Source organism: Gossypium arboreum, chromosome 13 (genome assembly GCF_025698485.1).
Source record: "Gossypium arboreum isolate Shixiya-1 chromosome 13, ASM2569848v2, whole genome shotgun sequence".
Taxonomy (NCBI): Eukaryota; Viridiplantae; Streptophyta; class Magnoliopsida; order Malvales; family Malvaceae; genus Gossypium; species Gossypium arboreum.
In genome coordinates, this window is record NC_069082.1 from 15,865,800 (window position 1) to 15,880,855 (window position 15,056).

General features: G+C 36.4%; 1 non-coding gene across 1 annotated transcript; it reads right to left on the bottom strand.

Moving 5' to 3' along the window:
- Positions 1-8,362: 8,362 nt before the first annotated feature.
- LOC128287702 (small nucleolar RNA R71) lies at positions 8,363-8,470 on the bottom strand. The gene has a single exon (XR_008278402.1). It is a non-coding gene; the product is annotated as a small nucleolar RNA R71 (small nucleolar RNA).
- Positions 8,471-15,056: the final 6,586 nt, after the last annotated feature.

A 15,056-nucleotide genomic window follows, 5' to 3' on the forward strand; every position in this document is an offset into this window, starting at 1 on the left:
CAATGTGTGTAGCAAAGCGGTTGAATGAGTTAATTTATTTGTTTAAGCTCAAGATCCTAAAGGAGAGGCGTCCAACAAGGGGAAATCGAAGGTCATCGAGTAGCCGACTTGGAATTATTTTACACCACACAAGGTAGGTCACTAAGCATATATTTTGTATTGATTTAAATAGACATAATGTCTATGTAATTATGCCGAAAGGAATGATAAATTCATATACATGTATGTATGTGGTGATGAAAGTATTGAATGAAAAGAAAAGAGGTGAGATGTATTGAGTTGTTGATTTGGCACTAAGTGTGCGGGTATAAACATTTGTGATCATGAGAATGGCACTAAGTGTGCGGGTTTAAAATTTGTACAGCACTAAGTGTGCGAGTTTGATCATATAGCACTAAGTGTGCGAGTTGATTATATAGCACTAAGTGTGCGGACTCACTATATGCTTTTGAATCACTATTGACACTGAGTGTGCGACATTATTGAGTCGATCACAGACAGCGGATCGGGTAAGTACCTTGAGTTCATGGCTAATAGGCGCTATGTTTATATTTGGAGTTGAGCTTGGTAAGTTTGAACCTATGTGACAATTTAAATTGAAGTCACGTACATAAGAATTATCGTGGAATAAGTGAAAGGTCATGTAGATGTATGATTGTAACGAAAACAAAATGGTGTATAAAATGCTTCAAATATCCTATTGATTAGTATATGGAATGTGAATGTGTAACTTGGTATGAGATTGAATCGAAGGTCTAAGGAACTATGGTATAGTTCGGTTTGAATGGAGTAATTAGCCTCGTTCCATTTTGTTTCCTCTTGCGATAATGTTATTAATGGTTGGTAGTGCATTGCTTATGACTTCATGAGTTATATACTCATTCGGTGTTTGCTTGTCACCTATTTTAGGTTTCTTGGACTCGAATTTTTTGTATTCGGGACCGTCATCGAAGTCATCACACCGCTAACAACTTTTGGTATTTTCTTCAGTAGTTGGTCTAGGAGTACATTTAGGCATGTATATTTGTTATGCTTTGTTGAAATTTGGTATGTAAACTTTTAGCCATGTGAAAATGGCGTAAATGTTCGTTGGAATTGGTTTTGTGATGTTTGGACACAAATCATGGTTATAATTTGGGACATGCATGATGAATTATTAGTTAAATCAAGGAAAAGTCATGAAATAGGCATAGTTTGTTTTAGTAATAGATGCTGACAGCAGCAGTGGTGTGGATGTGAAAAATCACTAAAAATAGAAGGAGTGGAATTAAATAGTGAATAAATTATGTAAATGAGCCTTGATGAATCTACTTTCATATGGAAGAAACGAAACGGTCATATGAGTTGTATATTGAGAGATATTTAAGTATTTGTGAAACAGGGCCAGAACGGTTTCTGGATTCCCTGTTCCGACTTGGGAAATTCATTATAAATTAACCAGAGATAATTACGAGTCATACCATATATTTATAGATTCCTATTTGAGTCTAGTTTCTATAGAAATAAACGGCATTAGTATTGAAGCTCTGCACAGGGAGATATTCAAGTTTTAACGCACGAAGGGCAGTGTAGTCGACCCCTGTAACATGGGAGACTTTAAATAATAAAATGTACTAATTGGCTCAACAAAAAATTCTAGAAAAAAATCTGTAGATGGACATATGAGTCTAGTTTCAGGGAAAAATTACGAAACTGATTTTCGAGTTTTGAAACTCCAGATATGATTTTTAAGGTGACAGTGACGCAGTAACTAGCTTGTCTGGAAATTTTTTTATGGACTGTGAAAACAATTAAGTTAAGTCTGTGTGCACCTTGTATTCGACTCCGGTAACGGACTCGGGTACGGGGTGTTACAATATCTCCCACGCGATAATCCTACAATTGATCACTAACACATTAGATTTACGAATTAACGATAACTATCATAAATCCACGTCAACCAACCCAATCATCACACAAGTTAGTCATTTACGCACGAGGGGCAAAATGGTAATTTTACCCCACGAGGGTATTTCAGTAATTCTACCCTACAGGGGTATTTCAGTATTTCTACCCTACAAGGGTATTTCGATAATTCTATCCTACAGGGGTATTTCAGTAATTCTACCCTATAGGGGTATTTCGGTAATTCTACCTTACAAGGGTATTTCAGTAAGTCTACCCTATAAGGGTGTGTCGGTAATTTTGTAAATCGAGGGTAAAACGGTAATTTTGTAAATCAAGGGTACTTTGGTAATTTTACAAGTCGAAGGTATTTTAGTAATTTTACAAATCGGGGTATTTTAGTAATTTTGCAAATCGGAGGTATTTCAGTAATTTTGCAAATCGGGGGTATTTCGGTAATTTTACAAATCAGAGGTATTTCGGTAATTTTACAAACCAAGGGTATTTTGGTAATTTTGTAAACCAAAGGTATTCTAAACAGGGATAATACGAATGGGCCTAAAGCCCATTTTCAGCCCAAATGGGCCAACATGCTCGTGTGGCCCTTTTAGTCCAAATCTAGCCACAGATATGAGATTCACCTAACTTAGTCCAATATTTCCTACACAATCAAACAACTTATCCAATTGGGCCCGTAGGCCCATTGGGCCCACATGGCCCCTTTCGGCCCATCGCGACCCGAAGTAGCCATCCTATAGCTAGAGTAGTGAGAAATACACACCTGATAGGAGACTGGAGTTAATCCGTGCTCCGAGCACTCTTAGCCGACGCCCAACCCAAACGAGCATGCTATAAAGCGAAAGGGATCAGCCAAGAAGGGTACCTTTACTCTCCTCATGGTTCTCTCTATTTAAAGCCAGCTTCGCACCCACTCTTATGTTAGCTTCCCGATGTGGGATCCCTCCATCACCAGAGTTTAAAACCAACACCAACTCTTGCCGTCCCAATATAGCAAAATAAATTCTCTTTGATTGCCATGAGTTTCGAACCATGGACCTCCTTGCCAACTCTATGACGCCACCTTCCTGCCTCTTATGTGGCGCTACTTTGCTACTAGACCACAAGGCTTTTTGTGGCACAATTTCCCCAACAATATTCTTAAGGCCTACCTGCTACACCCAGGGTTTGATTCACCTGAAACCAAAATTTTTGCTAGAGTCCAGATTTGAACCCATGACTTCTCTAACACTTTTCAGCATACTTAACCACTAAAACAAGCCTTCATTAACGAAATTTACACGCACAACAAAATATTATAAGCTGCTTTCAACTGCTCCCATACTCAAGGCCCAAAACTTCTAGGCCTAAATTCAGGGTGTTACAGATTATTCAGATTCTTGAGGATATGTTGAGATGTTGCGTTCTTGTATTTGAAGGTACGTAGGAATAGTATTTGCCATTGATTGAATTCACATACAATAATAGTTTTCAATCGAGAATCAAAATGGCACCGTACGAAGCCTTATATGGTAGAAAATGCTGTACACCTTTATATTGCACAGAATTTAGTGAAAATAAGATACACGGGATCGACTTGATAAAAGAGACTGAACAGAAAGTAAAAGTGGTCTGAGATAGTTTGAAAGTAGCTTCCGATCATCAGAAATCATATATAGATTTGAAATGAAAAGACATTGAATTTGAAATCGGTGATAAAGTGTTTTTGAAAGTCTCACCATGGAAGAAAGTATTTCAATTTGGCAAAAAACGCAAATTGAGTCCGAGGTTCATCGTGACGTATAAGACTATCGAGCGTATCAGACCGGTTGCATATAGATTGTTGTTGCACCAGAGTTAGAAAAGATTCAGAATGTATTTCAAGTATCGATGCTTCGACGATACAGATCCAATCCTTCGCATGTAATTCCTCCGTCTGAGATTGAGATTCAGTCTGATATGACCTACGACAAACAACCGATCTGTATTTTAGCTCATGATGTTAAAAAATTGCGAAATAAGAAAATTTCATTAGTAAAAATAATGTGGCATCGGTATTGAAGAGGCTACGTGGGAGCCTAAAGATACTATAAGACAACAATATCTGAATTTGTTCAACGGTAGGATTTTCGGGGACGGAAATCCTTAAGGAGGGGAGAATTGTAACAGTCTGGTTTAGACCCTAGTCGGAATAGTAGTTTTGAGATCACAAATCTGAGTTAGAAAAATATTTTAATATTATTTTATGTGTTTATAATATGTGAATTAGCATGTGTGAAAGTTTCATATGAAAATTCGACCATTTGTGTGCTTAATTTGTGAAAAGGACCTAATCGCGTAAAATGTAAAAGTGGCCTTTTCTTTTTTAAAGTGCTTAATTGCTATGTATTTATATAGGTGGGGTCTTTATGATGCAATTATACCATTTAATTTATGAATGGACATATTTAGGCATGAGTTAGTGGATTTTAAATGAAAATAAAAAGGTTACTTAAGTAAATTGTTAAATTAATGATAGTTAATTAAACAAAATTTAAATTTTTCTTCATTTTACTCATCTTTTCCGAAAAACACCAAAGAAAAGAGAAAGAAAGTAAAAATTTTAGGGTTCGACACATTGATTTGGTGATTAAGGTATGAATTTTGTTCAGTTTTTGATAATTTCTACGTTTTTGTAATCATTTCACTATATTCTATCTAGCCCATGTCTAAATTTTGGAAGTTTTTGATGATTTTGAGTTGATACATTGATGAAATTATGAGTTTTACGAAGTTTGATGATAGTAAATGGAAGATATGTGTTAGATTACTAAATTTTGTCTTTGAATTTTTAATGAATTTGAGTAATTTGGGCTAAATTGTGAAAATGATAATTTGAAGGACTAAAATGTAAAATAAATGAAATATGTGGACTTATATGAACACTATGAAAATTCGACTAAGCATATGTGTAAGGAAATTTTGTGTATTTTGTGATTTTGTGAATTAGGGACTAAAATGTCAAATTGTGAAAATGTGAGGGCTAATTTGTAAAATGCCCTAAATATGTATTTTTGGATTGATTTGAATGAATGTGATTTTGAATAAGTTAAATTTGAATTTATATAGACCAAGAACCAAAGAAAAGGGAATTAGATGAGGGAAAGTCAAAAGTCGTCGAATAGCTATTCATTTCTGTTCATACCCGTACAAGGTAAGTCGGTATACAAATAAATGTGTTTTAAATTGAATTATTAGTGTTTATATGCTATTGAGCATTGAGGAATGACTATATGAATTGAGCATGAGAAATCCGAGAAAGTATTGGCAAAGTTTTGACATCCAAAAAGTCGCGTACGAACCTTAGGAATAGTTAGGATACATATGTCATGACATAGGATCCGATATGTGTTATCGTGTAAGACAACGCCTGGGACATTGGCATCGTATTTGATTTCGTGTAAGACCCTATTTGGGATAGTGGCATCGTATTTGTTTACATGTAAGACCACGTCTGGGACATTGGCATTGTATGAGCTTTCCAAGCTATCCGCGTATCCTTATGATTCCGAACGGTTCAACAGGCATTCTGAGAAAAGAATGAATATATGAAATGTGTATTCGATTCAAGTATGTTTGAAATGTAGTTCAATGTTTAAGAATAAAAGGTAAGTACATGAGCAAATGATAATATGTGATATAAGTATGAGAAAATATGCCATATATGCAAGTGAATTGAGTATATGAGAAATGTATATGAATTATGTGGTTTTGGATAGTATTTGACTATGGAGTATATGTAATTAGATGATGCTTATATGTTTTTATTGATAAGTTTATTCGTATATGGCTTACTAAGCTTTTGAAAGCTTACTTTGTATGTTTACATTGTTTTATAGATATCGTAGCTATCGAGAGCTCGGTAATCGTCGAGGATCATCACCACACTACCGAAACCTTATTTTCGTACCTTTTGACATTGTGAATATAAGAGTATGGCATGTATATACGAGAAGTATTTGGATGTGTTTTGTAATGTATATATCATGCCATGTGATATGGCTAGTTGTGTTTGAACTTATGGTTTGATTTTGATATAGGATATGTGATGCAAATGTGCCATTATGATGTGCATTTGGTTGGCCAAAACAAATGATCAATTTGGTAAGTTTTGGTATGTGCATATTTTAGAATTGGATAAGAATTTGGCAAATGGTATGTATTAAGGTTATAAACCATATGTTTTGGTATGTTTTTGGCCTATAGAATGACATGAATTGGTATGTGTTATGAACATGATGTTGGTTGATAATGATATGATATGAATGTTGAATGTTTTGATTATGAAATGGTTGAAATTTGATGTGCAATTTGTGTTTATTTGATGATTGTAAGGAGATCCTTAATGGGTGGTGATAAACCGTAATTTATGCATATTTCTAACCCATTCTTAGCACATTTTATGGATGATTTTTTCCTTAAAATTGGTGAATTCGATGCTCCTAATGCCTTAATTTCATGTTTTATACTTAGCTGAGCATACGAGAGTGAAAGGAACAAGAAACGGGCCAAAAATGGAGAAAATGGGCCAACATATGAAATCAACACGGCCTGGACCTCCTCACATAGATAGAGCACGTGGCCGTGTCAATTTGGCAGAATCGAAACACGACTCACACAGGTGGACCATATGCCCGTGCCTATTTAACAGGCTTGACAATGGCCTGAAGTAAATCGCACACAGGCGTGTCCCTACCGAGCCCAAGTTTAGTCCAATTCAGAAAAGGCCAATTTTGAGGGTTCTTAGGAATTCCAAAGCCTATAAATACACCCTAGAGGAGGAGGAAAAAGGATACACAGAGAGGGAAGTAGGGAATTGCTCAAGGAAAGCCGATTGATCCATCTCAGAAGCCAGATTCATCATCAAGACTAAAGATCTCCCCTTAATTTCCCTTCAAGAGTTTTGGGTTTTTCTTTATGTTTTGTATTCATTATTCTTTTGAGATGTTTACCTTTTTAGTTATGAACTAAAACCCCTAAATACCTAAGGGGAATGAAACCTAAGACAGATCTTGTTATTATTATCTGAATTGTATGATAAATATTTGACTTGTTCTAAATTATGTGTTCTTAATTCTTGTTTTGATATTCCAGGATATTGATTCAGGTTAAGCTCTTATTCAGAGGAGGAATAAACCCTATCTAAGAGTAGATTTTTCATAATTAAGTGGAGTTGGTTGCCGCCTAGAGATAGGGTGAAAAGATTTTGCCGGATTAGGGTGAAACCTAATAAGGGGATCTATAGATCAAGTTAATGCAACCCTAGGGATTTAATTAGAAAGAGATTTCAATTATTCAACCTAGGGGTAGACATTGTTAGTCTCGAGAGGGATAATAATATAACTTAGGGATTTCTACGGATCAAGTCAAATGAATAAATCGTCCGATTCAGAGTCAAATAACAAGTGAAGTCTAGGTGGATTTTTCCTTTGGTATTGTCTTAATTCAATCATTTTTTCCAAAAGTAATACCCCAATTCTATTTTCTGTGATTTCTTAGTTTAGTTAATTAGTTAGTTGAAACAAACCCCATTATTCTTAGGCTAGATAGTAAAAAAGAAAGTTAATACTAGTACTTTTAGTTCCTTTGGGTTCGATAATCCGATCTTGCTAAAGCTATACTACTATTCGATAGGTACACTTGCCTTCATCGTGATAATAGTTATTTTCAAGAACGATTCATTATAAATATTTAAAACCTGTCATGAATATCATGTATCAAGTTTTTGGCATCGTTGCTGGGGAACTAAGATATTAGGAACACTCGATTTTTATTACTTTCACCATTTACTTTTAGTGCAATTTAAATTTTATTCTAATTTTTATTACTAATTCTTTCTTTTCCCTTTTTCTGGCAGGTTCTTATAGTTTATGACTAGAAGAAAGACGTCAGGACCATTACTTTTTGATAGTGAGATCGATTGCACAGTTCGTAGAAACCAAAAAGAAATAAGGCGAAGCTTAATATACATAGAGAACGAGAAAGAGGACGATATTCAAACCACAACCAAGGAGATGGCTGAAAACAAAGAAAATCCGCTACCTCCTGCGATTGCTGTTAATTAGAATCCTGCTCTACGTACTATGTATGATTATGCCAAACCTAATTTAACAGGAACTGAGTCAAGTATAGTGAGACCTGCTATTGCTGCAAATAATTTTGAACTGAAACCTAACACAATTCAAATGATACAATAGTTTGTTTAGTTTGATGGTTTGTAGGACGAGGATCCGAACGCTCACTTGGCAACTTTCCTAGAACTTTGCAATACATTTAAAATCAATGGTGTTTCTGATGATGCCATACGTCTTCGGTTGTTTCCCTTTTCGTTAAGGAATAAGGCTAAACAGTGGTTGAACTCGTTACCACGAGGGTCAATCACTACTTGGGAACAAATGACTGAAAATTTTTTATTAAAATATTTTCCACCGGCTAAAATAGAAAAATTACGTAATGATATCTCTTCTTTTGTGCAGATGGATTTAGAAACACTCTACGATGTATGGGAGAGATACCAGGACCTTTTGAGAAGGTGCCCTCACCATGGGTTACCGCTTTGGCTATAGGTTCAAACGTTCCATAATGGCCTGAATCCTTCAACTCGTCAGATGATTGATGCAGCTGCTAGAGGAACTATCAATAATAAGACACCTGAGGCGGCTTACGAATTTATTGAGGAGATGTCATTGAGTAATTATCATTGGAAAGTTATGAGAACAAAGCCGACGAAAGCAACCAGTGTCTTCAACCTCGACGCTGTTACTATGCTATCTAACCAAGTAGAACTCTTAAATAAAAAGATTGATGGTTTGTGTGGTTCTACTCAGGTACATCCAGTGATGAGGTGCTATTTGAATGGAGGAGGAGCATGCACAGAATATCAACCCTTTAACCCTAGCATCGAGGAGGAACAAGTCCAATATATGGGTAACAATAACTCTAGATCCCAAAATAACCCATATAGTAACAATTATAATGCAGGTTAGAGGAACCATCCAAATTTCTCGTGGGGCGGTCAAGGAAATCAAAGGCCACAACATGTTCCGAGTTTTCAAAAACCACTTTACCAACAGGAAAAGAAGCCGAACCTTGAAGAGATGCTCTCAAAGTTTATATCGGTGTCAGAAATTCGTTTTCAGAATATCGAGACAGCACTTAAGAATCAACAAGCATCGATCCAAGGTCTCGAAACTCAAATTGGATAGCTTGCCAAGTTAATTTCTAAACGACCACAAGGTAGCTTGCCAAGCAACATAGAATCTAACCTAAGGGAGCAACTCAACGCGATTACTAGTCAAGATGAAGAAGGGTTAGTCACACCTAAAATAGAACCAAGCCAAGAAACTGAGATAAGCAGAGGTAAAGGTGAGGTAGACCACAATGAGCAGAAACTGGTAAGTACAGAATACAAACCTCGTGTGCCATACCCTAATGTGACAAGGAAAGACCTCTTAGATGAACAACTTGGTAAATTCCTTAAACTCTTAAAAACATTACGTATTAACTTACCGTTCATTGAAGCTTTATCACAGATGCTAAATGCAATGAAATTTTTAAAGGAACTTTTAGCAAATAAGCGAAAGTTGGACAAGGCTTCACATGTGAAACTAAACGTAGTTTACTCAGCTATTCTACAGAATAAATTACCCAACAAATTGAAAGATCCAGGGAGTTTTACAATTCCTTGCTTAATTGGCAGTTTAGATGTTAATAATGCATTAGCAGATTTAGGAGCTAGTATTAACGTCATGCCTTACAAGATGTTTAAACAATTAGGTCTTGGGAAACCCAAACAGACTAGGATGAGCATTCAATTAGCAGATAAAACTATAAGGTTTCCTAGGGGTATTATTGAAGATGTGCTAGTTAAAATCGATAAATTTATATTTCCCGTTGACTTCGTTATTCTAGACATAGAGGAGGATAGTAACACTCCTTTGATTTGAAGAAGACCCTTTTTAGCAACTGCTAGAACGATTATTGATGTTGGCACAGGTGAGCTCACACTTCATGTGGGAGATGAAACAATCACCCTTCAAGCTTGCAATTCCAGCAACACATCAAAAATTGAAGGTGATTGTCTAAACCATTCTACCAAAACTGACAATATGGTGCAACCTACTTTGCAGCAAATGAGCTTGAAGAAAGTACATGAGCCATTTTCAAGCAATAGTAGAGGACTATTCATGAAGAATGAAGGCTACAAATCGAGGAGCTAAATGAATGGTGAACACATAAACCGAGAACACACGATAAACCAAAATTACGTCAGAACAAGCTGAATACCTTTCCAAATCAACTTAAGGTTGGAGATAGAGTTTTATTAGGTGCCATAGATCCTCACATTATCACTTCCAAACTGAATGAAGAAATCCCTCTTACAATACTTAGCATTTTCCCATTTGGTACAGCTGAGCTAAATCATCCCAAGTTCGACACTTTTAAGGTAAACAATACCTGCCTAAAACCTTATTTTGATGAGATTCACAACAGGAATGAGGAGTATAAACTCCTCGAACCACCATGACCATTCAATGGAAAGGTAAGTTGAGCTTAGACTATAAATAAGTGCTTCTCGAGAGGCAACCCGAGCACTAACTATATTAACTTCTTTAAATTTTAGTGTTTAACACCTAACTTACTAACGAAGCTCTTGAATATAAGTTTACCACACAGAAACGGCCAAGTACATAGGCGTGCTTAGGGCCGTGTAAAAACAGGGCAATGATTTCCCCAACACGGGCTACGATAAATCGCCACGACCATGCGACATGGCCGTGGGCGAACCTGCCAAAACAAAACGGGTGTGTGACACGCCCGTGCTTGGAAACTGTGGCCGAACCTGTCAAATTAACAGGGGCGTGCGACCCGCCCGTGCCACGCAACTGTGGGTGAACCTTCCAAAACAACACGGGGGGTGGACCTTCATGCACGGGCATGGGAGAAGTGAACAGAGACAGACACGGCTGTGTGCACCAACACACCCATGGTACACGGGCGTGGGGAAATTGTCAGACGCACCCAGATTCAAAATTCGCGAATCACACGGGCAAAAAATTAAGGAACACGGGCGTGTTCCTTGTCTGTGTGTCCAAGAATCTATAAATACCCTTCACTATTCATCATCTCCCTCACTCAAAATCCCTAACCCTAGTCGCTGAAAGTCCACACAGCCTCCCTAACACGCCAGTTCAAGGAAATTCATTCATCTCTCAAGAAGTTTCACTTCTCTCCCTATCTTATTTTTATATTCTTTTCTATATATCTATCTTTGTACATTGAGGGCAATGTATAGCTTAAGTATGGGGGGTATTCATTTCACTATCAGAAAAATCCCTGAATGATTACCTTGTTCTCTTGAAAAGCTCTCATATCATGTTTAGGATAAATTGATTTATGACTTTTATTGATATATCTTGAATTAAAACATAGGCATTTATGATAGATTGTTTAAACTTTAAGACATTAGGGAATCAAGCATGATAAGTTGATTTTTGAAGAATTAAAAACTTTTAGGCTGTTTCCCCAAGTTTTGGTATTATCTTGAATTGAAATCCACAAGTTTAAACATCAAAAAGCCATAATTTTTGTGAGATCTTGAGCCTTTAGAGCATCTATTATTTCTTTCATGCTCACTTTCATTATGAGTGTATCAGTATTGAATTGTTATTCTAGAAGTTGCTTCATTATGCATGTCAAGACCACACCATTTGATTTGATATGTCAAAATGATAAAGGGATTTAGGTTTAACCCACTCACTCCATAAAAGCCTACCTTCACAATTAACCCTAGTGAACCCCCTTGAGCCTAACAACCCATTCATTGATTTACCCTCAATATTAAATCATAACTCATTATTGTTGAAATCCTCTAAATTAATTTTATCCCTATTTTTGTCAAGATTTGAGTTGGAATAGTTGCTTAGCTATGTTTTATTCTATTTTTTAATTTGACTTGTTCTTAAAAAAAAAACATGTATACATATTAGTAGTAGTAATCTTCTAAGCTAAAGAGTTAAATTCCATATTCTGAGAAAAAGCTCTGTTGTATGAAATTGATGTTTAATTACTTTTTCTAGGTAGGTAGCTTTTCAATTCAATCTCGATTCTAACCTTTTCTTATAACTTGTGACCACACCCCCTAACCAAAGCCACGTTACAACCCTTTAAAGACCTTTTGATTGATGTTCATTTTAATATATAGTGGTGGAGATTTGATTTCAATGCAAGCCTATGGTAATGACTTTTCATTATTAACTATTGAGTACTTCATTTATTGTGCTTAAACACCTCGAGTGATTTGAGTGAATCCTTAGTGAGGATGTGAAACTCTATGATATTTTGAATCAATGGTAATTACTTAGATGAGGGGAGACACCTATGTTTTCATGATAAAATACTCAACTTGGAATGTTTGAAACTTTGATTTCTTTCAGTTGAATTTTCAATGTATGATTACCTATGGATTATTTTGAGATATTATCAATAGAAATTAAAAGTTGAGAAGAATTTATTTTGATTATGAGTTGAGGATTTTGCTTGAGGACAAGAAAATGCTTAAGTGTGGGGGTATTTGATAAACCGCAATTTATGCATATTTTTATCCCATTCTTAGCACATTTTATGGATGATTTTTTCCATAAAATTGGTGAATTCCATGCTCCTAATGCCTTAATTTCATGTTTTATACTTAGCTGAGCATACGAGAGTGAAAGGAACAAGAAACGGGCCAAAAATGGAGAAAATGGACCAACATATGAAATCAGCACGGCCTGGACCTCCTCACATAGGCAGACCACACAGCCGTGTCAATTTGGTAGAATTGAAACACGACTCACACAGGTGGACCACATGCCCGTGCCTATTTAACAGGCTTGACCACGGCCTGAAGTAAATCGCACACGGGCGTGTCCCTGTCGAGCCCACATTTAGTCCAATTTGGAAAAGGGCAATTTTGAGGGTTCTTAGGCATTCTAAAGCCTATAAATGCACCCTAGAGGATGAGGAAAAAGGACACACAGAGAGGGAAGTAGGGAATTGCTCAAGGAAAGCCGATTGATCCATCTCAAAAGCCGAATTCATCATCAAGACTAAAGATCTCCCCTTAATTTCCCTTCAAGAGTTTTGGGTTTTTCTTTATGTTTTGTATTCATTATTCTTTTGAGATGTTTACCTTTTTAGTTATGAACTAAAACCCCTAAATACCTAAGGGGAATGAAACCTAAGACAGATCTTGTTATTATTATCTGAATTGTATGATAAATATTTGACTTGTTCTAAATTATGTGTTCTTAATTCTTGTTTTGATATTCCGGGATATTGATTCAAAGTTAAGCTCTTATTGGAGGAGGAATAAACCCTATCTAAGAGTAGATTTTTCATAATTAAGTGGAGTTGGTTGCCGCCTAGAGATAGGGTGAAAAGATTTTGCCGGATTAGGGTGAAACCTAATAAGGGGATCTATAGATCAAGTTAATGCAACCCTAGGGATTTAATTAGAAAGAGATTTCAATTATTCAACCTAGGGGTAGACGTTGTTAGTCTCGAGAGGGATAATAATATAACTTAGGTATTTCTATGGATCAAGTTAAATGAATAAATCGTCCGATTCAGAGTCAAATAACAAGTGAAGTCTAGGTGGATTTTTCCTTAGGTATTGTCTTAATTCAATCATTTTTTTCCAAAAGTAATACCTCAATTCTATTTTCTGTGATTTCTTAGTTTAGTTAATTAGTTAGTTGAAACAAACCCCATTATTCTTAGGCTAGATAATAAAAAAGAAAGTTAATACTAGTACTTTTAGTTCCTTTGGGTTCGATAATCCAATCTTGCTAAAGCTATACTACTGTTCAATAAGTACACTTGCCTTCATCGTGATAATAGTTAGTTTCAAGAATGATTCATTATAAATATTTAAAACCTGTCACGAATATCACGTATCAAGTGGCAAATTGGCCTTGTAAATGGCCTATTTTTTCCCACACGGTCAGGGACAAAGGCATGTGTCTCATCCATGTTGCTCAATGGCCATTTCAAAATTAGCCTAGGTAGACCACACAGTCACACACACGTGCATGTGCTAGGCCGTGTGGCCAAGTTAGTTTCAAGCGCGGGCTAGACACAAGGGCGTGTGACCCAAGTCAGTAGCGTCCCTAATTTTCAAACGACCTGCCACACGGGCATGTCTTATGGCCGTGTGGACAAGTCAGTATGTATGCCCTGTTTTGACACCCCTAAACACACGGGCGTGTGACCTGTACAACTTTGAAAAATGTTTAAGTTTTGAAAAATTTTGTATGAGCTCGGTTTAGTCCCGACCCCTTTCTAAAGCATGTTTAAGGTCTCGTTGACCTATGTAAGGGACTCTGTAATGATGTCTGAATATGTCTAAATGATGTTTGTGAATTATTTGTGAAATGTTTCGATTTGTCTAGTAACACCTTTAACCCTAGTCTGGCGATGGATACGGGTTAGGGGTGTTACAGAACTAAGTGAGAAAAAGATTCACGGGGTTGAACAGATCTGAGAAACTGAAGAAAAAGTGAAAACAATTCGCGACAGTTTAAAAGTAACTTCACAACGACAGAAATCCTACGCAAATTTGAAACGTAAAGAAATTGAGTTTCAAGTCGGGGACCAAGTGTTTTTAAAGGTGTCACCATGGAAAAAGGTTCTTCGATTCGACCGTAAAGGAAAGTTGAATCTGCTATTCATTGGATCTACGAGATTATTGAACGAATAGTGCCAGTGGCATATCGACTTGCTTTATCAGAACTTGAAAGGATTCATAATGTCTTTCACATTTCCAGGCTACGTTGATACAGATATGATCCGTCACATGTAATTTCTCCGGTAAATTTTGAGTTATAGCAAAGAACCAATTAGGATTTTAGCTCGTGAAATCAAAGAATTGAGAAATAAGCACATAGCTCTGGTAAAGGTTCTTTGGCATAAACACGGGATTGACGAAGCTACGTGGGAACTGAGGAAGCTAAGCGAAAATAGTACATTACCCTATTTACTGGTAAGATTTTCGGGGACAAAAATCCCTAACGGGGAGAGTTGTAACATCCTGTTTTTGAGTCAAATTGGAACAATGGTTTTGGAACCACAAATCCAAAGTAAAAATATTTATT